Source organism: Megalobrama amblycephala, linkage group LG10, assembly GCF_018812025.1.
Source record: "Megalobrama amblycephala isolate DHTTF-2021 linkage group LG10, ASM1881202v1, whole genome shotgun sequence".
Classification (NCBI taxonomy): Eukaryota; Metazoa; Chordata; class Actinopteri; order Cypriniformes; family Xenocyprididae; genus Megalobrama; species Megalobrama amblycephala.
Window position 1 is genome coordinate 30826598 of NC_063053.1, and position 22502 is coordinate 30849099.

General features: G+C 36.6%; 1 protein-coding gene and 1 long non-coding RNA gene across 5 annotated transcripts in view; one reads left to right on the forward strand and one right to left on the reverse strand.

Annotated features, from left to right (window-relative positions):
- adgrb3 (adhesion G protein-coupled receptor B3) overlaps nucleotides 1–22502 on the reverse strand; it is a 226121-nt gene that overhangs the window by 145321 nt on the left and 58298 nt on the right. The gene's annotated exons all lie outside the window — the stretch shown is intronic.
- Nucleotides 7802–10874, forward strand: LOC125277347. The gene is made up of 4 exons (XR_007186883.1): nucleotides 7802–7904; nucleotides 8530–8557; nucleotides 8902–8994; nucleotides 9783–10874. It is a non-coding gene; the product is annotated as an uncharacterized LOC125277347 (long non-coding RNA).

Sequence of the window (22502 nt, forward strand, 5' to 3'; positions counted from 1 at the left end):
CCAATGCAAGATGACTTTTTTTAATAACTATGACAATTTCATAATGAATAAATTCACAGGGTTAAATGAATTTAGCTTGCTTTTGAACAGTGTTGTTAATCTCAACAGAGATCGATACATGAAGATAACGTTCGCTCGGGTTGCACCGTCCTTACAGAAACGTACCTGTGAAATAACATCACTGCAAGCATCAGATTTATTTATGTATCCGAATAAGGATCTGAAGCACGTAACGTCTCGCAGAACCACCGGAAGCTGAACATCCTGCTAAGAAAGCACACAGACAGCTGGCAGTGTAGGACAGACGGTTCACAATGCTGTCCGTTTCCTTAAATAGGTCATCGTTGATGAGTAGTATTCAGCCACACCCCCCTCCAGGCAGTCATTCCATGACACTTATAATCTTTCTGACCATGTTGAAGCACACATGACCATCAGATAAGTTAACAGGGTTTACTGATGTATATGGACCTACATAATCTCCTAAAGGCTGCATCACAAAATGGATATGACAGACCAGTGATGCAGTGGGAAAAAAAAACAATGCTTTTCAGCCTTTCCGGTACATCCCTCATGTTAGCAGTCCAGGACTGCTTTTAGCGTGGCTTTTGTAAATGAAGCATGAAATGGCTTATCAATGATGGACTTCTTGTTCTAAAGAGCCACGGAGGCAGCCAAGAATAGCGGCGCTATTGGAAATTAATTGTTTCTTAATGCGTACCGTCGTCGACGCCCACCGTTGCAAAGTTAAGCCTCGTTAATGTGTGCAATTAACCGTCCGACATTCTCTGCTGGTCACAAGCAGATGCTGGAATGTATGGAACTGCTTATCATTCCACACACTTCATCCTGCAGTGTTTTGACATGGCATGAGAAACAGAGCAAATATGGAGTGACCAGGGTTGGGTGAAATTCAGAATTGAAGGATCCACTCCTTTGCAATTCATGGGTGAATTTGAATTGAATTGGATATGACCCAAAGGACTTAAACTAGCATTTCAATATTGTGTCATTCCCTAAAAAAGTAACTCATTGTGTAACTATGTACTTTTGCATTATTTTTTCTCACTTGGGCTGGGCTTGCTTGTTTGTTTAAAAAGAAAAAAAAGGAAATGCAAATTTATGCCTGTACAGTAGAGGGCGCAGCTCAAACAAATCTTTCAGCTGTGCTGCCATTCTGGATTGAAGAAGAGTGTGATATTTTTTTCCCCAAATGGTTCAGCAGAAATCCCCGCCTTGCAACCAATTTCATTGGCTCAGGTTACAGTGACGGGTAGGTTTAGGGATCAGGGTTGGGTGTAGGCAATCGTTATTGTGATGAAAAGCTTAGAATCGGCTTTAGGGCGGGATTCCACTGAACTGGTTTGGGAAAAAAAAAATCATGCTGAAGAAGAATATGATGTAGGAGAAGAAAGTTCAACACTCTAATTTTAATAATAATAAAAAAAATTAAAAATAAATGTGATGTTTATCTAAAGTCATTTTTGCTTATTTGTATTGTTGAATTGTATCTTTGAAGGTCAGCAGCAAAGATATTAGTGAGATTAAACACAAAGTATATTTGTGTAATTTAACATTTAATTATTGCAGGTCTGCATAACATTCTGAGTTCGCATTTCACTATTTTAATTCATTTTGAGGAATACTAAATCTGTTTTTGTTTTAGTGAGATGAGTAAATGCATGCTCACGTTTATTCTAAAACTACAATAACCATCATGTTTACTAGAACTGGGATAATGCTTTTGATGCATCGCGATTCGTGGATAATTTCTGATATTTTCCAAATGCATTGCAAATCGATTCTGAGCTTAGTTTTTAACAGCAGATGGTGCTCTAGGCTATTTTTTAACCGCATGCTCAAATGCTCATGAAGAAGAGCGCTTGAGCGTTCGGCTGAATCTGACAATGTATTTGCACCTCAGAATGCTTTTATGACGCAAGATTAATGTAAACAGCCCACTGCAAACACCCTTGTAATTCGCTTCAACCTTTTCGAAATTTATGAATGATTATTTTATAGAAGGTTCAAGTGGTGTGTGTAAGGAATTGGAAGGAAGCAGAGTACGGCTGTTTGTAAAGTACGTAGTGCCATCTGCTGTAACAAACTAAGCTCAGAATCGAATTGAGAGAGAATCGCGATACATACGGAAAATATCAGAATCGATCCAGAATCATTTCTCGATTAGTGATGCATCAATGTATTGTCCCAGCCCTAATGTTCACACAGCGCTACTCCTGATTTCACTCAACATGGGGACAGAAGAGGTCAGTCTATAAATGGGAAAACAAAGTAACTTGCATTACTTATTTGAAAAAGTAACTCATATTTTGTTGTAAATTTAAAAGTAATGCGTTAATTCACTAGTTACTTGAAAAAAGTAATCTGTACATAATCAACTCACGTTACTGGTAATGTGTTACCCCAACACTGTGTGTGTGTTTGTGTGTGTGTATAGATAGATAGATAGATAGAGTACTGTAATTAGTTGTCATTTTTAACTTTATAATTTTAAAATTAATTTTAAAACGAAACTTTAAACACATTTCTTTAAACATTTTAATTTAAACTCTTTGAATTACAATTACAAAAACATCCTGTTTGCCATCTCAATTCAATTCAAATTCAGCAATTGATATGCCTTGTTATAATGCCACAAGAAAAAATGTTAAATCCTTTAGTCTCCTTAAAAGATATACTCACATGCATACTGTAATTTGAACACCATCTTTCACCCATAATGTTCACATTTTTAATATTTGTTCTGAATGATTAAAGTCAGGGAGCATTAGGGAAAAGTCCCTTTTGCTCAGTTTCAAAGCAGTGCCATCCGCTGTGACATTCAGAAAGATTGAAATGCATTATCTGCCTGCACAATGTGTGCTGTTCTCCCAGGCAGCGAGCGATGCTGGAGCGCTGCTGAGCAGCCGAGTGAGAGAGACACCACAGAGAGTGAAAAGTGGAAGGGCCTTTTAGACCCGTTGACTCCCTAGATCTTCAATAACTGCTCTTGAATAGCCTGACTGACCTCCTGTCAGCTGGGCCGCCTTACTCCCAAAGACCCTGTCCGACACATTCTCTCAAATCCCCCATGTCTCCCACTCAATAGGCTAAAGGAAAGTGTGTTTTTAAAGAGGATGCAGCCACACCTATGCTTTCACTCCTTGGAGAATGTCACAGACAGCAACAGCCCTGTGTGTGTGTGTGTGTGTGTGTGGCAGGGATGTCTGCTTCAAAGAGACAGACAAGTGAGACAGGAGACTCCTAAAAAATTAATAAAATTTTGCAAAAAATGGCTAATTTATCTACAACAATAACACTATCCAACAGCAATACCAGCAAAAGTGGCTCTGTATTAGAGGCGTGGACGCTTAAAGCAAGCGTCTGAAAACAACAGAACTGCTAATCGCGCGAATGTGTCATGCCTAATTGCCTTGTGTATCTCTAGCATCACTGATGGCTATCTTTACCTAAGACAAGGTGGTATTAAGCCAAAGGATTGATTGCTTGCATACGGCTTACAAATCAGAGAATCTGTTTTTTGTGCACACCCTCTATTTTTCCCTTTGAAGATCATTACGCAATCAATGCATTTGTTTTGCACGACTGGATATGGCCATTTGTTTTATCTTAAACAGCGTGGGCTCCAGACATGCGTCTCTAACGGTGAACCTGATTTCACCAGGTAAGCCTACAACACGCCCCTGGATCAATATCTTTTTTGGTCCTGGAACAACATTCCAACCAACCCCACATGGAAAAAACCTATATAAACATATATGTTTCAATATAGGTTTTGATATAGGTTTTACATATATGTGACATATATAAAATTGGCCGTTTTCCTATATTATATGTACATATATGTACATATATGCACACATATATGTACACATATATGTACACATATATGTACACACATATATATATATATATACACATATATGTACATATATGTACACATAATATAGGAAAACGGCCAATTTTATATATGTCACATATATTAAAAACCTATATCAAACCTATATTGAAACATATATGTTTATATAGGTTTTTTCCATGTGGGACCAATTTCACGTGTTCGTGTAGCGGTGTGTTTTCTGCGTTGTGTCGTAATCAAAGACAGACTGCGAAAAATCTTGCCATCAGGTCCTCACTTTATTCTGTATAACACAAATGGCAATATATGAGGACTTGTGCAGCATACAAACAGCATGCGGCAGCAACACACAACGCTGAGAAAGAGAGATATTAAAAGTAACTTAAGTAAAGAAAAATAATCAACGAAACATCTGAATGTACATCACAGAGGGGTTTTGGATTACAATCATACAAATATATCATGTGAATTCAGCTGTTACATGAAACATGGCCTTAATTGAATCACCGCAAAAACTTTGTGCGACCTACCGCTGTGATGTCTCATGCAGACTGGGAAGCAGCAAAGTGCGTCAACACCCCAAGTCAGCATGGCGGCAGGAAACCCCAAATATGGTCATGGCAAGTGGAATCACAAAATAATTGTCTAAATACATAACTGCTACATTCGCACATACATAAGTTCTTGCATAATTTTTTTCGTTAATTCTTAGTTTTTGCCTTGATAATAGAAAATATGAGCTAGGCATCATGTATGACAGTCAAAAATGAGATATGAGCTACAAAATGACCAGATCCTGCCATTAGCTATATAGAAGACATATCTTGTATGTATAGGGCATATATATGGATATGAAGAAGCAATACAGGAGACCTATATTTCCTGTATATGCACATATATGCACCTCAATTTTGCCTATATGTGGCATATATACACATATATGCAGTATATATACGCATATATGCAGCATATATATAGCATATATGCAGTATATATGCGCATATATGCAGCATATATATAGCATATATGCAGTATATATGCGCATATATGCAGCATATATATTATCATATATGTGCATATATGCAGCATATATGTACATATATACTGCATATAGGTTTCATATATGCGCATATATCCACATATAGGTTCTTTCCATGTGGGACCAATCAGATCTGAGACACAAGTTTACAGTTTAGGTCAAGTTTAGCAAGTTTAGAAACATTTATGGGGAATGTTAGATTTAGGCTTGGTTAAGACTGAATTTTCACACAGGAATGTTGTTCCAGAATCAACAAAATAATTTGACCCTGGAACATGTCTTACTTGGCAGTTTTATGGAGGGGATGAGATGTGTGCAGCAAAAAAAGAAAAGAAAAAAAAAAGTATTATTATTATTATTATTATTATTATTATTATCAGTATGCGTGTCTCATTTTCCAGTAAAATATCTAAACAAGATAAATTGACTTGAGGGACAAAATTGCATTAGATAAAACTTGGTTTCAGAGAATATGCCTTGAATTACATTTATTTTTCATACCCCACTGGCAAAGTTTTTTTTTTTTTTTCGCAAACATTTTATTAGATGTTTGCATTAAACATTTGCCAGTGGGGTACAAAAAATAAACTTAATTTAATATTCTCTGACAACATTGTTTATTATTTTATGCAATTTTGCTTCTCAAGTCATTTTTCCTTGTTTTAAGGCCATTTTTTATATATTTCTTTACAGTAAAACATTAAAACCACTGAATAAGAAAATCATTTTTGTCAATGTACTAATCAGTAAAGTGAAAGAAGGCTGTGTCCTTGGAAGATGGCCTGTCTTAATCTAATTAGAATTTATTAAACTCTTCACAAGTTGAAGGACATAAGATGAGGACAATTTTGTCTTCTTTCTGTGGGTCCTGAGAAGTCAAATAGCCTCTCAAGATACACTGTCACAATCACTGATTTCTAAATAAATGAATATGATCACCTGTGAATAGAGTTAAATGCTCTTTGTTTTTGTTGATTTAAAGGTACCCTAGAACTCTTTTTCACAAGATGTAATATAAGTCTAAGGTGTCCCCTGAATGTGTCTGTGAAGTTTCAGCTCAAAATACCCCATAGATTTTTTTATTATTAGATTTTTTAGCTGTCTATTTTGGGGCATAATTAAATATGCGCGTGCTTCCCCTTTAAATGCTCGCGCTCCCCGCCCCCAAGCTCGCGACTCTATAATACATTGCATAAACAAAGTTCACACAGCTAATATAACCCTCAAAATGGATCTTTACAAAGTGTTCGTCATGCAGCATATCAGATCATGTAAGTATAGCATTTATTTGGATGTTTACATTTGATTCTGAATGAGTTTGATAGTAGCCTATGTGTGGCTAACGGGGCTAAAGCTAACATTACACACTGTTGGAGAGATTTATAAAGAATGAAGCTGTGTTTATAATTCATACAGACTGCAAGTGTTTAATAATGAAAATAACAACATGGCTTTGGTCTCCGTGAATACAGTAATAAACAATGGTAACGTTAACCACATTTAACAGTACATTAGCAACATGTTAATGAAACATTTAGAAAGACAATTTACAAATATCATTAAAAATATCATGATATCATGGATCATGTCAGTTATTATTGCTCCATCTGCCATTTTTCGCTATTGTCCTTGCTTGCTTACCTGCATAAAGTCTGTTGATTCTGCTGTGCACAGATCTAGAAGTTAATACTGGCTTGTCTGATGCCTTGAACATGGGCTGGCATATGCAAAAGTTGGGGGCGTACATATTAATGATCCTGACTGTTACGTAACAGTCGGTGTTATGTTGAGATTCGCCTGTTCTTCAGAGGTCTTTTGCAAAAATCTAATTTACATAAGAAGGAGGAAACAATGGTGTTTGAAACTCACTGTATGTCATTTCCATGTACTGAACTCTTGTTATTCAACTATGCCGAGGTAAATTCAATTTTCAATTCTAGGGCACCTTTAAGTAGGTTATTTTTAATCTCATCATATACACTGTAAACCCTAATGTTGTCTTTACTTAAACAATCAAGTACTGTTGACTAAACATTACTTAAAATTTTGCATTTTGGACCTGTCACTTAAAAATATGAGTTGATTTAACTTATTTAGTTTCAAAATGCATAAACTTAAGATTTCAAGTGATGTGAGCTCAAAATCATGATTAATCCTTTGAAAAAAAATAGGTAATTTTCACAAATGTAGTATTCTTGACTGTAAAATTATAATACCATGTGCAACTTTTGTGCAAGGTCTTTTCTCTCTTTTTTTTATCAGAAAACAAATGGCTTCAATTACAATTATTGACCATAATGGGAATAAATATACTTATTTTTATTTGGGGAAAAAAACTTTTCAAAGTGGATTAACTTTAATACATATTACAAGTGTTTTTGTGACAATGGGTTGCTCAGTTTTCACTCAAAAGCCTTTTGTATGCACGTACATTTCTGTAACGTTAATATGTTAACACACATACATGGCACAAGAAAAAAAGCGTGTAAGAGTTCCTCACAGCCTCCTCCCACGTTTCTTCAAAAATCATCCTAATCGCCTCATTCTGTTATTGATATGGTTTTGTTCGTTTCTTTTTATTTCATGCGATCAGAAACATGCCGCTCCGTTTCGATGTTCAAATCTTTCCCACTTTCCTCCGAAAGCGGCTGTCAGATGGACAGCGTGAAATTACTTTAATACAGCTGTATATTTCCGACAAGCGCGTGATGTGTACAATCGGGACAGTTTCAATGAAGTTGATAGTGCAAACGGTTGAAGAAAATACACCTTGTTTGTATTTATGTGCGACCACACACATTCAGGTTTGCTTAATCTGTTTTTGCTCTAATGTGATTGGCCATGCAAGGAGTTCTGCCTAGCAACAAGAGAACTAATGCACTGATTGGTGGATAACAAAATTGGTCCTGACCTTTTGGCCTGTTCAGTTGCTGGCTGCTGACACCAAATTTCAAGACGGAAGTTTTTCTTCGTGTGCTATGTTCGGTAAGTAAAATTATGTATCTATATAAAGTTATTTTGTGTGATTTTTAAGAATGAAATATCTCTATTTAAATCCTTGTGGTACGTTTTTATAATAAAAGACAACGCAGCCAAATTAGGCTACAATATTTCCCGGTAATATATTGCCAGCGTAGCCATCAAGTACGTTAACGATATGGATTTGTGATGGTATGATAACTGAGATATCAAATGATTCTTTGTTTGATTTGTAATACTGAAACATCTTAGTTAATACACTTTATCATATTTTAAATTTGTTTTTCTGTGGGAAACGACATGGCAACCACTTTTGAGATCAGTTAACGTTATTTTTTTCCACCGCTCAAACTTTGTCAACCTCGACATTAATTAACTTTAATTAAATTTAAATTTTCTAAATGATTTTGTGATGGTATGATTATTGAAACGACAACTTATTTCTTATTTTACCAGTGAGGTATACATATTTGATGAAGTCGCCTAATCGTTTTCCTGTGAGAGAAAGAACATGCCAGCTATTGCTTAACGTTAGACCATGTGGGTTATTTTTTCCCGGGCAAACTTTGTCAGTGTTTTTTTTTTTCACTGACTTCGTTAAACTGAATATTTTCAACTTTTTCTGTTACAGGTGACATGAGATAAGGAGATGTGGAAATGTAAGTATTGCATTTTTGACTCTGCAAAAAGAGGGGAACTTCTCAAACATTATCGTTTGAAACATGGTGGTCATACAAAAACTGTACCATTTCCATGCCTACACAATGACTGTCTTTGTACGTTCAACTACCATTAGTAGTTTATGACAGAATTGTCATTTTTGGGTTCATTTGTCATTTCATTTTGTCAACATGTAATTTATTGAATTTATATTTTCATATCAGTAATCTGTAATGTATGATGGATAATCTTAATTTAAATAATATATTCTAATAACAATGCTTAAAATATATTGATAGTGAGATTTTCTGGCATTAATAGAATTTCATGTTTTTCTCTAAAGTCAGACCAGCCAACTGAGGTCCGAACCCTTGTTCTTCGAGGACTGCCTATCATGCTCGGAGATGAAGACTCTTCTTTCTTCAAGTCATCTTTAGTAAGTACATCTGTTCTTAAAAGGGATAGTTCACCCAAAAATTATTACCCCATGGTTTACTGACCCTCAAGCCATCCAATCAGAGTTATAATAAAATGTATCCAGGCTCTTCCAAGCCTTATAATGGGTGTGAATGGGGGATGAGATTTTGAAGCTCAAAAAAGTCCATCCATCCATCATAAAACTGCTCCATATGGCTCCAGGGGATTAATTAAGGCAATGTGAAGTGAACCAATGTGTTTGTAAAAATATCCATATTTAAAACTTTATAAAGTGAACTATCTAGCTTCAGGCGGACTGCCTTCCATATTCAACTTACGAAGGGTAATGCCTCTCAAAGTTCAAAAACGTTAAGGTACATCCTACATTATAAGTCACATCACTTGCGCTTTTTCACTTATTCCAAAAGCTGGATATTTTACTTTAAAAAGTTTTAAATATGAAGAATTTTCTTACCAAAACCCATCGAGTAACTTCAGAAGGCCTTTAACTAACTCATCTATATATTGAAAGGCATGAGTGTGAGTACATTTTCATTTTTGGGTGAAGCATTCTTTTAATATACAAATGAAGCTAACGTTTCTATCCAAGTTTTCAAAATAATAAATGTAATTTATAATGCATACTTTAAAAAGTGTATACCAAATTCTTTGCAGGAAGCATCTACATTAATATAAGTTCAAATGTATACATGTCAGTATAATGGTGGATTAGGGTTAGTGATTTGTTTTTTTAATAAACTTTGGTTCCTAATCACAATACTATATTTATACCTGTTTTTTCACTAGGTGTCTGATCATCATAACACTATCCTTGATGTGCCAGTGGGGATCTTATTCGAGGACACTGATCTTCAGCCCCCAAAATCCTTGCATTTGACTTCTTCGATTGGAATAATTCTTGAAGGCCAAGTGGTGATGGACAAAATGCAGGACCTCCCACAGGCAATCTGTCTTCTCTTCGGTCTGATTTACACACTAGACCTGCATTTCCCAAAATCATTTGCCAACACGTTTAATTTCATCCAGCGTGTACTAATGTCAATGGGACAAAATGCTCATAAGCCTAGAGTGTAGTCTCTGGCAAACCAGCTATTTGCTTAAGAAACATCACTGTGATACTTAAACATTGTATTGGGTTTTTCTCCCCCTAGATTTACTCAATTATCCATTTTATGAAGAATAAAAAGTGTTTAAATAGTTAAATGCACAGAGTTCTTCAATTGATGTGCAGTTGTTAATTTGAGATATTGTTGCCATTGTTACACCTCTGTAATGTGGTTGTGACCCGGTAATATTTCCATTACAGTGTAGTTTGTACTGTAATATTGTGACATTTGGACCAAAGACACTGAACATGTTCAGTATGTTATTTTAGTTTGCCGTGTTTGCACAGAGCTTAAATGGTGAAATGCAGTAAGAATGTAGTTCTTATGTTTAGCCTACATGTTCAGTACATTTAACAATTGTGATGCGTAAAAAGAGAAATTATGAAGTGCACAGAGTTGTACAAATGATGTAAGTGCCTTTACACCTTTTACAGTGTTGTTGTGAACCAGTAATATTTCCACTACAGTATAGTTTGTACTGTAAAACTGAAATTCTGGATAAAGACACTATCTGTTGAGTATGTTTTATTTTAGTTTGCTATGTTTGCACAAAGCTTAAACAGTCAAATGTAATAGTTATGTTTACATTAACATAATTGTGATACTTGAGTGAAGTATATATGTGCAATGTATGTTGTGCAATTGATGTACTGCACTAGTTAATTTTGTTACCACCTTTACATTGTGGCTGTGACCCATTTCCATTACAGTATAGTGTTTACTGTATTTTCATTAATATTGTGACATTGTCAATAAAAATTCAAAGATTAAATATGCTGTTCACTGTTTTATTTCAATTTAGTGTGCACAAAGCGATTTAAGTTAACTTAAATCGAGTTAACTTAAATATATAAGTACACTTGAAATTAATACCAAGTTAAGTGAACATAATTGTTTAAGTACATTAAATAAGTGCCAAGTTTGGTGAACTGAACAATTTAAGTATAGTCTACAAAACCGCCAAGTTAAATAAACTAAAATATGCAAGTTTTGGGAGGCTCCATTACTCAATTAAATTGAGGCAACGAGTTTACTCAATTAATTTAGTTCAGTCAACTTATTAGGGTTTTCAGTGTATGCTGTCAGATGAATCCTGATTTATTTATGCTGCAGTGGAACCAAATCATTTTACTGATATACAATTCCCAGACAGAATCTGCAGACATTTCTGTGGAATTCTAGTTAAATATTCTAAAATGTGATAAATGGGGCTGAGAGTACACATCACAGAGCTAGCGTAAGATGAGCATTTGTGGTTAAAAAGTATATACATTTTATTTTTTTTAGAAAATGACCGATCATTTAGCTAGACAAGACTCTTATTCCTCGGCTGGGATCGTGTAGAGCTCTTTGAAGCTGCATTGAAACTGCAGTTTGGACCCATTGTACCCCAGTGAAGTCCACTATATGGAGAAAAATCCTGGCATGTTTTCCTCAAAAACCTTAATTTATTTTCGACTGAAAAAAGAAAGACATAAATATCTTGTAATTTCATAATTAATTTAATAATCATAAACAAGATAAAGTAGCATTTGACTTTTCATGTGATCTTAAGGTCACTGATATAATTTAAGTCTCAAATAAATTGTCTTTAAAGTTGCCATCGAATTGAAAATTGAATTTACCTCGGCATAGTTAAATAACAAGAGTTCAGTACATGGAAATGACACACAGTGAGTCTCAAACTCCATTGTTTCCTCCTTCTTATATAAATCTCATTTGTTTAAAAGACCTCCGAAGAACAGGGGAATCTCAACATAATACCGACTGTTACGTAACAGTCGGGGTGTACGCCCCCAATATTTGCATATGTCAGCCCATGTTCCCAACATTATGAAAGGCATTAGACAAGGGCAGGCAGTATTAACATCTGGATCTGTGCACAGCCGAATCATCAGACTAGGTAAGCAAGCAAGGACAATAGCGAAAAATGGCAGAAAGGGCCAGCAGCCTGAATCGGCGCATTTCTAATTATGTCCCAAAATAGGCAGTTAAAAAAATTCTTTTAAAAAAATCTATGGGGTATTTTGAGCTGAAACTTCACAGACACATTCAGGGGACACCTTAGACTTATATTACATCTTGTAAAAAAACGTTCGATGGCACCTTTAAATGATCACGTTACTTAGGCCAGGTTCACACAGCAACAGAATACAGTTGTCAGTTCTGTATTTGAGCCCATATTACAGAACAGAACTGTGTGTGAACCTAACCATATTATGGGCTCAAATACAGAACTGACAAACATATTCAGCAACAGGTTCCGTTCACAACCGTATTCTGTTTCTGTGTGTACCTGGCCTAAGTAACACGATATTTACAGTAGTGACAACTGCATTCTATAATCAAACTCACACCCATAAATCTTTAGGACTCACAACCACATTTTCATTTGCTGTGTGAACGCAAACTGACTGGACAAGTAGTAGGCTGTCATGTAATACAGTGGGAGAGAGACGCTCTGTGTTGCTCAAACACGTGTCTACAGTGTGCTGTGGCTTTTATGTGTGGTTTCGGTAACTAACAGGCACTGGAGATTTGAGCTGTGTGTCATCTTTAGGTTTTAGATCACCTTTTGGTTTTAGATGTCACTTTTCTCCACCGGACTGGAGCTGTTCCCGTCAAATTAGTGTTCAACGTGTGTATCAAATGTTCCACTTTCCACCCAGATACAAAAGCTGCTGTCGGTTAATGGAGATTTGACAGATGAACTTGCGGCTCGATTGGAGTCTTGTCATGTCAAATGTGATAAGACTTTTCAGTTTTATGGACGTCACCATCTTTAATATTACGTTCCCACATTATATTAAGTGGCCTTAACTACTATGTACTTACATCAAAAAATAAGTACACTGTAGTTATTGGGTTCATATTGAATTGAAAAACACATTTGCAGCTATTGAGGTGGGATATGGGTAAGGTTAGGGAAAGCTTTGGTGGTATGGGTAGGTTTAAGGGTAGGGGTAAGGGTTAAGGGATGGGTCAACAGTGTAATTATAAATGTAATTACAGAAATTAATTACAGATGTAATTACATGCAGGTGTTTTTAAAATATAAGTACCGTGTAAAAACATGTATGTACACAATAAGTGCATTGTATCAAATGATTAATTGAAATGTAAGTACATAGTAGTTAAGGCCACTTAATATAAAGTGGGTCCGATATTACTTTGGCCACTGCCACATCAGCCACATTATGTGTAAGAGAAAACCGGCTTGACTCCCGTTGCATGTTCATACAGACAATATTTGAGACGCAACTGTAAGCTGCTGTGTGAATGGGGCATTTCGAGATTCAAACCTGTAAGTAAATGCGGTTGTCATTACCCAGAACTGACAGCGTGAACATAGCCTTAGTGCACCTTTAATTTCTGCCATTAAAGCCAATGAAATTCAACCCATTTTCTCTGCTGTAAGTCTAAGAATTCATGAGTGCAAGCATAAGGTTTCATTATTGATGGGCTTTAATTTATCTTTCTACACCTGGCATTTAAATAGTAGAAAAGCCAGAATAGTTAAACTGTCTTTCTCAGTACCAGCTTTCTTAGAATCAAAAGAAAAGCATTACATTTGTAAAACTGCATAATTTATTGAAGACAAATGATTTTCATCAGTATATGTGCAGCAGAGCGCCACTTGTGCTGCATGATCAGATTCCTGAAGGACGGGCCAAAACTAACACCTCTAGTCTGAGGCTTTTGTTTCGGCATGCATTCTTCAAGATGTAAAATACCCCATAGGCTCAACAGCTTTCACTCCATCTGTAGCATACAAACTGTTTCCAACATGTGGATTGTGAGTTCTCAGTCTTGAAGAGCGAGACTTTTGACTACCGACATACATTCTAGTCCAGTTTGGAGCCTGTTCTGGCCAAAAAACACCCATTTAGGCCCTGTTTACAAAACTTCTGAAGAAGCCCATACACAGACCCTCCCCTCGAAGAAATCAGGACGGAATTAGTTGAAAGTGGACAAAAGAGACGGATTAAAATACCAGGTGTAAATGGGTATGCGTCTCTCTCATCCTATTATAATCTGATCGACCAAAATGTATATTAATACCAGGTGTAAACAGGACCTTAGACAGGTAGAGACCATCTGACCGTTATGTAAAATGACCAACCACAGTTAGCATTTTTAGACATTTAGGAGTGCATACATCTAAAAACAAATGACACCACCATAATGCAATGAACTGGTAATTTGTTACCAGAAAAAAGGGGGGACTCCGTCTCCACAAATGATTATAAAGCCAATCCAAAAAGAGTGCGTAGACTCCAAAAGTATAGATTCATTAATACAACTCTGCATTGAAATATTCATTTTGGCTTGAGTATTTCTTGTTTACTTGCTACTTGTTACCAAACCCTTTAAAAGGAACACTCCATTTTTTTTGAAAATAGGCTCATTTTCCAACTCCCCTAGAGTTAATCAGTTGAGTTTTACCATTTTCAAATCCATTCAGCCGATCTCCGGGTCTGGCGGTACTACTTTTAGCATAGCTTAGCATAGTTCATTGAATCTGATTAGACCGTTAGCAAAAATTTCAATATTTTTCCTATTTAAAACTTGACTCTTCTGTAGTTACATCGTGTACGAAGACCGACGGAAAATGAAAAGTTGCGATTTTCTAGGCCGATATGGCTATAGCTACTATACTCTCATTCCGGCGTAATAATCAAGGAACTTTGCTGCCGTACCATGAGTGCAGCAGGCGCAATGGTATTACGCAGCGGTTGTGACCCCCTGCTTGCACACGGAGCGTGCCTTGCAACCATGGAGACATTTGTAAGAGACGCTGAGTAATATCATTGCGCCTGCTGCACCCATGGTACCGCAGCAAAGTTCCTTGATTATTACGCCAGAATGAGAGTATAGAAGAGAAAAGTTTTAAATAGGAAAAATACTGAAACTCTTTGGTCATTTTTGAGCGAGATGCTAACGGTCTAATCAGATTCAATGAACTATGCTAAGCTATGCTAAAAGTAGTACCGCCAGACCCGGAGATCGGCTGAATGGATTCGAAACCGGTAAAACTCAACTGTTTATCTAGGGGAGTTGGAAAATGAGCCTATTTTCAAAAATAGTGGAGTGTTCCTTTAACATCTTGAAAAGAATTAATGCCATGAATCCCACATACTCTGCAAATCCAACATTCAGTTTTCCCTGGAAAATACTCAACCTACTGTACATAACCTGACCCTGACATATCACATATATTACAATTCCAATGTTGAAGGCTTTGATGCTCATGTTTCTTATTAACATATTTAAGCCTGTACAGCAGTATTTACCTCATTAAAACGGGTTAGAAGATCAAACAAATGCAACAAGTAAGCGACCGAATAACCCACAACATTTAAAAGGATTTTAAGAAATCAAACGGGTCTTCACAAGTTAGTGAGGCCTGACACATCAAACCAAAAGCAACGTGACGCTTGTCTCTAGTGTTATCATCAAAATAGAAGAAATCTTGCAGTAACAACAGCGACTACACACTCTGTTGCTAGTTCTCGAAGTCAACAGCAGACCTATTTTAAGTAAGTAGGTCAAGCAGGAAGAGGGAATGAGTCCCGTAGTCGACTAGTTTTATAATTCAGTCACATCTAAACACATCAACTGGTTTAAGTAGGTCCCCTGGCAGAGGAGATCCGCTAAATGCAATTAGGTGAAGTCATTAGACAGTTCTCGATACAGCCAGATGAACGGATATGAGTAATGCCACATAAACCAGATAGATTCACCTCAATAAATGTAAAAAAGGACTTTGGAAATCAAATAAACGTGGAAATCATTTACGAAAAGAGAAGGTAGCCATGTAAAAAAAAAATACTGAATAAAAAATCATTCAAGGTGCAGTAAAAAATGAATTGCATGAGGACAGCACACTGAGTTTCCCTTTTAAATATTAAAAAAGGGATTTAGAAATGCTAACAGAGCCAACTAACGAGCCAAGACACACTCACATGGCATTTAATTCAAGTTAATGCAAAATCTCGTACATTCATTTCAAGTTGGCATGGTCAGCATTTCTGCAGACCCCAGGCATCTCACTGAGGAAAAATTCATCATATATCTTATTAATAATTCATCTTGCACGTCTTTGACCCTCTCAGATCTTAAAATGACTGCCCTCCCTTCGTTTTCCACAGCCACGCTCGGAACGAGACATTCAAAGCATTACGAAAGACACGGACTCAATGAACATGTCAACTATTCTTCATACGTCCACAAACACCCAGAACAACTTTCGTTCTCATCGACATCAACACACAAGACACATTAAACATTTCCTCGGGGAGCTGAGGTGGTATCAATCAAAGTAGCTGTTTTTTCTTACTTAAACGGTTTCTGTCTCACTCTCTGTCGCCTGTCTTTCTGCTCTTGTACTTCCTTCTCTCTTCTCTTCGGTACTTTACCAACTCCCCATTGCCAAGTTCCTCTCTCTTCCATTTCCACGCCGGTTTAGTGGTTTGAATGATTAATAAGCAGCTGGGAGCAAGGATCAAGTCGCATCTGTTATGCCTTAATATCTGAAATTAAAGTTCTAATGGGAAAAAGAGCAGAACTGGAGTCCATTCTGGAGCATTTTCCAAAATGAGCATCCCTGAAATCTGGCTATACTATTTTCATAATTCCATTTACAATTCCCATGTGCTTGGTTTTAGTGCTCATAATATGCAGGTGTTTACTCTATAATGTGTCCACAGCCTTTTGATGCTACATTATGTGCTTTTTCAACTAGAGTACAAAGTACAGCATGCATAAGATACTGTAGTGCAAACAGACTGCATTGCTCTCATTATATAAACAGGGTATTTAAAATGTATTTGGACACTTAATGTAAGAATGACACTGCATTATAATAAAAATGTCAAACCAATTTGTATGTTTTTAATTGGCAATAATGCATGTGCTCTTCAAAATAAAGACAAAAAAAGTCATCTTCATGTATTCAATATGATGAAAAGGGGGTTTTCACAATGATTTTTGGTTACCCAAAGAACCTTTCAGTAAACAGTTCTTGAAAGAACCATTTTTTCTTAGCGCAAAGAACACTTTTAAAACCTCAAGAACATTTTGTGCAATGCAAAATTTCTATTGATGTTAAAGGTTATTCATGGTGCCATTTATTTATAAGAGTGCACCTGTGGTTTTTACATCCACTACAAATATCTTGACTCTTGAAGTCATTATAAAAATGGCACAGCTCTTACATTTACAAAAAAAAAAAAAGCTCTTACATTTCAGAAGACACTTGGTTTGATATTTTGATATCTAATGCAAATGACATTTTATACAGTTTTAAGAGTGACTTGTTTGACTTAAAGGGATAGTTCACCCAAAAATGAAAATTTGATGTTTATCTGCTTACCCCCAGGGCATCCAAGATGTAGATTACTTTTTTTCTTCAGTCGAACGCAAATTATGATTTTTAACTGCAACCGCTGCCGTCTGTCAGTCAAATAATAGCAGTGATTGGGAACTTGAACAATAAGAGTCGAAAAAACTTCCATAGACAAGTCCAAATTAAACCCTGCGGCTCGTGACGGCACATTAATGTCCTAAGACACGAAACGATCGGTTTGTGTGAGAAACCGAACAATATTTATATAATTTTTTACCTCTAATACACCACTATGTCCAAGTTCGTTCAGCTTCCGGCTAGTGAGGTCTGATCGCGCTCTGACAACGGAAGTGATGTCTCGCGCTCATTGAAGTATATGGGCGAGACATCACTTCCGTCTTCAGAACGCGTTTTTTGACCTCACTAACAGGAAGCTGAACGAAGTTGGACATAGTGGTGTATTAGAGGTAAAAATTATATAAATAATGTTCGGTTTCTCGCACAAACCGATCGTTTCGTGTCTTAGGACATTAATGTGTCGTCACGAGCCGCAGGTTTTAATTTTGATTTGTCTAAGCAAGTTTTATTTACTGTTATAGTTGAAGTTCCCATCTACTGCTATTATTTGACTGACAGACGGCAGCGGTTGCAGTTAAAAATCATAATTTGTGTTCGACTGAAGAAAAAAAGTCACCTACATCTTGGATGCACTGGGGGTAAGCAGATAAACATCAAATTTTCATTTTTGGGTGAACTATCCCTTTAAGTGTCCCAATACTTTTTAGGCCTGTATTTTCAAGTGACAGCTGATATATCAAATATTTGGCCATTTATATACACTGCCCGGCCAAAAAAAAAAAGTCGCTGTTTGGATTTTAATACTTAAGAATCTATGAATGGATCATTATTACAGTGATTATTATGTTTCTAGCATGTTATATGTTTGGCAACGGGTCTTTTAACCCTTGTGGAGTGTGTAGCTTTTTATTTCTTAAACAACCATGTAGGAAGACACATCATGGTCATATTCCAGGATGACAATGTCAAGATTCACCAGGGTTAAAATTGTGAAAGAATGGTTCAGAGAGCATGAAGAGTCATTTTCACACATGAATTGGAACCAGACCTTAATTTCATTGGAAGTCTTTGGGATGTGCTGGAGTAGACTTTATAGAGTGCTCACCTCTTGCATTGTCAATCACAATATTTATTTTCATCGAGAGGTGCATCAATTTCATCGAGATCTTGTATTGACAACGCAAGAGGTGAGCACTCTGTAAAGTCTACTCCAGCACATCCCAAAAACTTACACTGAGGTTAAGGTCAGTGCCAATTCATGTGTGAAAATGATTCTTCATGCTCAATTTGAGCCTGATGAATCTTGACATTGTAAGAATCATTAGCCTCATTTCTCTTGGCTAATTAACAATGTTTGTTGCCCTTGTGTTAATTTCAAAGTTAACAGACAGCTTTAATGTATATTACAATTTCTGTATTCAGTTTAAGTTAATTATTAAATATCATGTAAAACATGCGTTTGCTTCATGTACTTTTTTCAAATCACTTGCTAACTGCAAATTATATTATATACCAGGGGTCTCCAAACTCTGTCCTGGAGGGCCACTGTCCTGCAGAGTTTAGCTAAATGAGTTTGGAGAACCCTGTTATATACTGTAGACATTATATTTGCAGTCCAAAAAAATCCATATCATCCACAAATAATATCTTCTATGTGCTAACGTTATTTTGAAACACATTAAAAATAAAGAATTCTGAATGTCTAATAATGCAGAATAATTAATCTTCCAGTCTACTGACTGAGCGTGATTGTTCATTTAATGTTCTAATTTGTTGTTCCAAGTCTATTTACTGTCTATTAAAAACCTTGTCATTTAAAAGATAAAATAAGGTAAGACCTTCTCTTCATGCTGGTACATACAGTATATGGCCATTTAAATGTGACAGTGTCAGAAAAACATGACAAAACTAAGCCCTCATTAACAAATGGAAACGATTTATACTCTAACATACACAAACACTAACATACAGAAACAAGAGTTTCAAATGCAACGCAAATTCATTGTTAAAACAAAGACTGACTTTTTTCCCCCATCTCCCCACATTTTAACGTTACTAGGCAACCAGTTTTGAGAATTCTGACCCGACAGTATAAAAGGCTGCTCTTAAAAGAAAGGAGATTCCTTGTCAATTTTGCACAACAAAAAAAAAAAAAGCCTGTATATGAAGGGCAGTTGAGTGGGAACCGAAGCTGTGGATCAGAGAGTGAAAGAGACCTGTTTTTTCCCTACTCTCTCTCCCTCTTTCTCTTTTTTTCTGGAAGAGAGAGCTTATTCGTCTAAGAGGCGACATCCTACCACAGGAGGAGGGGTTGTGACCAGAATGGAGAGTAGCTAAATTGAATGGACCGGGCCATAAATGCTTTTGGGAGAGAAGGAGAAGCCACAGAAAGAGACAGAGAGGGGAAGAAATAATGAAAGGGGAGAGAATGCAATGTGACTGGGTGGAGGGCTGAAAAGGAGACAAAGCCGACCTGCAGAGTTTACTTCAACAGTGTGACAGAGCATTGAGTCACTGCATAGCTGCCTGAACTGAGCAGTTATTGACTACGTTTTAGACTCCCACCGCTGCCAGTCCTGGAGAAGCCTATTTAAGAAGGGAACTTGTCAAGTTACACAACTTAAAATTTTTTAACTACTGTCAAACTACACTTCTGACTTAGCTACACTAAAAGCTACTAACTACATGTAGCCATCTACAGTAGGGGTTGCACAGACTTGTTGATTAGTTGATTTTAATGCCATGACGCTTTTAGCTTGATGTCGAAAGTCACTGGTCATGGCCTATAGAGGGCGCAACAGAATAAGAAATCTTTGAAGTCCACTTTTACGCTGCGTTTGATTATATCATCTGAAAGCTCAATATTCATCGGTTGAATGCACATTTTAAAAAGCTTATTGTACAGGTCAGGTAATCGCCGTTCGAAACTAATGCACTTCTGCATTGTTACGCACACACATACAGACAGTAGCTAGATCGCGCGCACAGGATCATTCGGTAGCGCAGAAATGTATTCTGTTCTGTAATTCATCAATAAAATAGCTTAAAAACTGAAAATTTCTAGCATATATTTCTTAGTAACCAAAACCCACAGCTTCATTATTTGTAGAGAGAAGCTGCCAGGTAGAATTCATTCACTAATGCATTCATATAAATGTAATCTTTACTGTGCTACTTTATCTGTATCTGATTTAGAATGAGCAGAAATCTGTGAGAAATATAACAACCCAATGAGAAAAGTACTGATAAAAATAAGCTGTTCTGTAGGAGCAATAGCCTTGTGGGCAGCGCTGTGTCATATGTCATAGCTGTGCACAAGGCAACCCGCGTTCGAGTCTCAGCTTGAGGTTCAGGCTTAGTTGTTCATTAATGACTTCATCAGCAACGTCGACTTTTATCACATAAAAATCTGAACTCATTCAACCCCTAATCTACAGTGAAGTGTTATAGTGAATTATGACATTTCTGATTTAAAGGGTTAGTTCACCCAGAAATGTCATTAATTACTCACTCTCATGCCGTTCCACACCTGTAAGACCTTTGTTCATCTTTGGAACACAAATTAAGATATTTTTGAGGCCTGCATTGCCAGCAAGACAATTGAGGCTTTCAATGCCCAGAAAGCTACTAAAGACATATTTAAAACAGTTCATGTGACTACAGAGGTTCAACCTTAATGTTATGAAGCGACGAGAATACTTTTGTGTGCCAAAAAAATAAAAATAATGACTTTATTCAACAATATCTAGTGATGGGCAACTTCAAAACACTGCTTCATGAAGCTTCGAAGCTTTACGAATCTTTTGTTTCGAATTAGTGGTACGGAGCGTGTATCAAACTGCCAAAGTCACGTGATTTCAGTAAACGAGGCTTTGTGACATCATAACTGTTTCGAAATTTCAATGGTTCACCACTGGGGAGCATGACTTTAGCAGTTTGTTACACGCTCCGAACCACTGATTCGAAACAAAAGATTCGCAAAGCTTCATGAAGCAGTGTTTTGAAGTTGCCCATCACTAGATATTGTTGAATGAAGTCGTTATTTTTATTTTTTGGCTATAAAAAAGCTAAAATGTTGCACAGGGGCTTGCACGAGAAACACAAATCTGTGAAAAGCTTTTTTCAGTCTGGTTCCTTTACATGAAACGTCCAACTAACTGATTCATTCATTAATGAATCATACTGTCCAATTACTGATGCGCCGATATTAAAGGGATAGTTCACCCAAAAATGAAAATTTGATGTTTATCTGCTTACCCCCAGTGCATCCAAGATGTAGGTGACTTTGTTTCTTCAGTAGAACACAAATGATGATTTTTAACTGCAACCGCTCCCGTCTGTCAGTGGTATCATGCAAGTCAGCGGGAACTTGGACTATAAGAGTAAAAAAAACACGACAGACAAATCCAAATTAAACCCTGCGGCTCGTGACGACACATTGACGTCTTAAGAGACGAAACGATCGGTTTGTGTGAGAAACCGAACAGTATTTATATCATTTTTTACCTCTAATACACCACTATGTCCAATGGCATTCATCACTCGATTCGTTTGGTCTGATCGCGCTCATATATTCATTGAAGTATATGCACGAGACATCACTGCCGCTGTCAGATCGTTTCGTGTCTTAAGACGTCAATGTGTTGTCACGAGCCGCAGGGTTTAATTTGGATTTGTCTGTCGTGTTTTATTTACTCTTATAGTCCAAGTTCCCGCTGACTTGCATTATACCACTGACAGACGGCAGCGGTTGCAGTTAAAAATCATCATTTGTGTTCTACTGAAGAAACAAAGTCACCTACATCTTGGATGCACTGGGGGTAAGCAGATAAACATCAAATTTTCATTTTTGGGTGAACTATCCCTTTAATATCGGCGCATCAGTAATTGGACAGTATGATTCATTAATGAATGAATCAGTTAGTTGGACGTTTCATGTAAAGGAACCAGACTGAAAAAAGCTTTTCACAGATT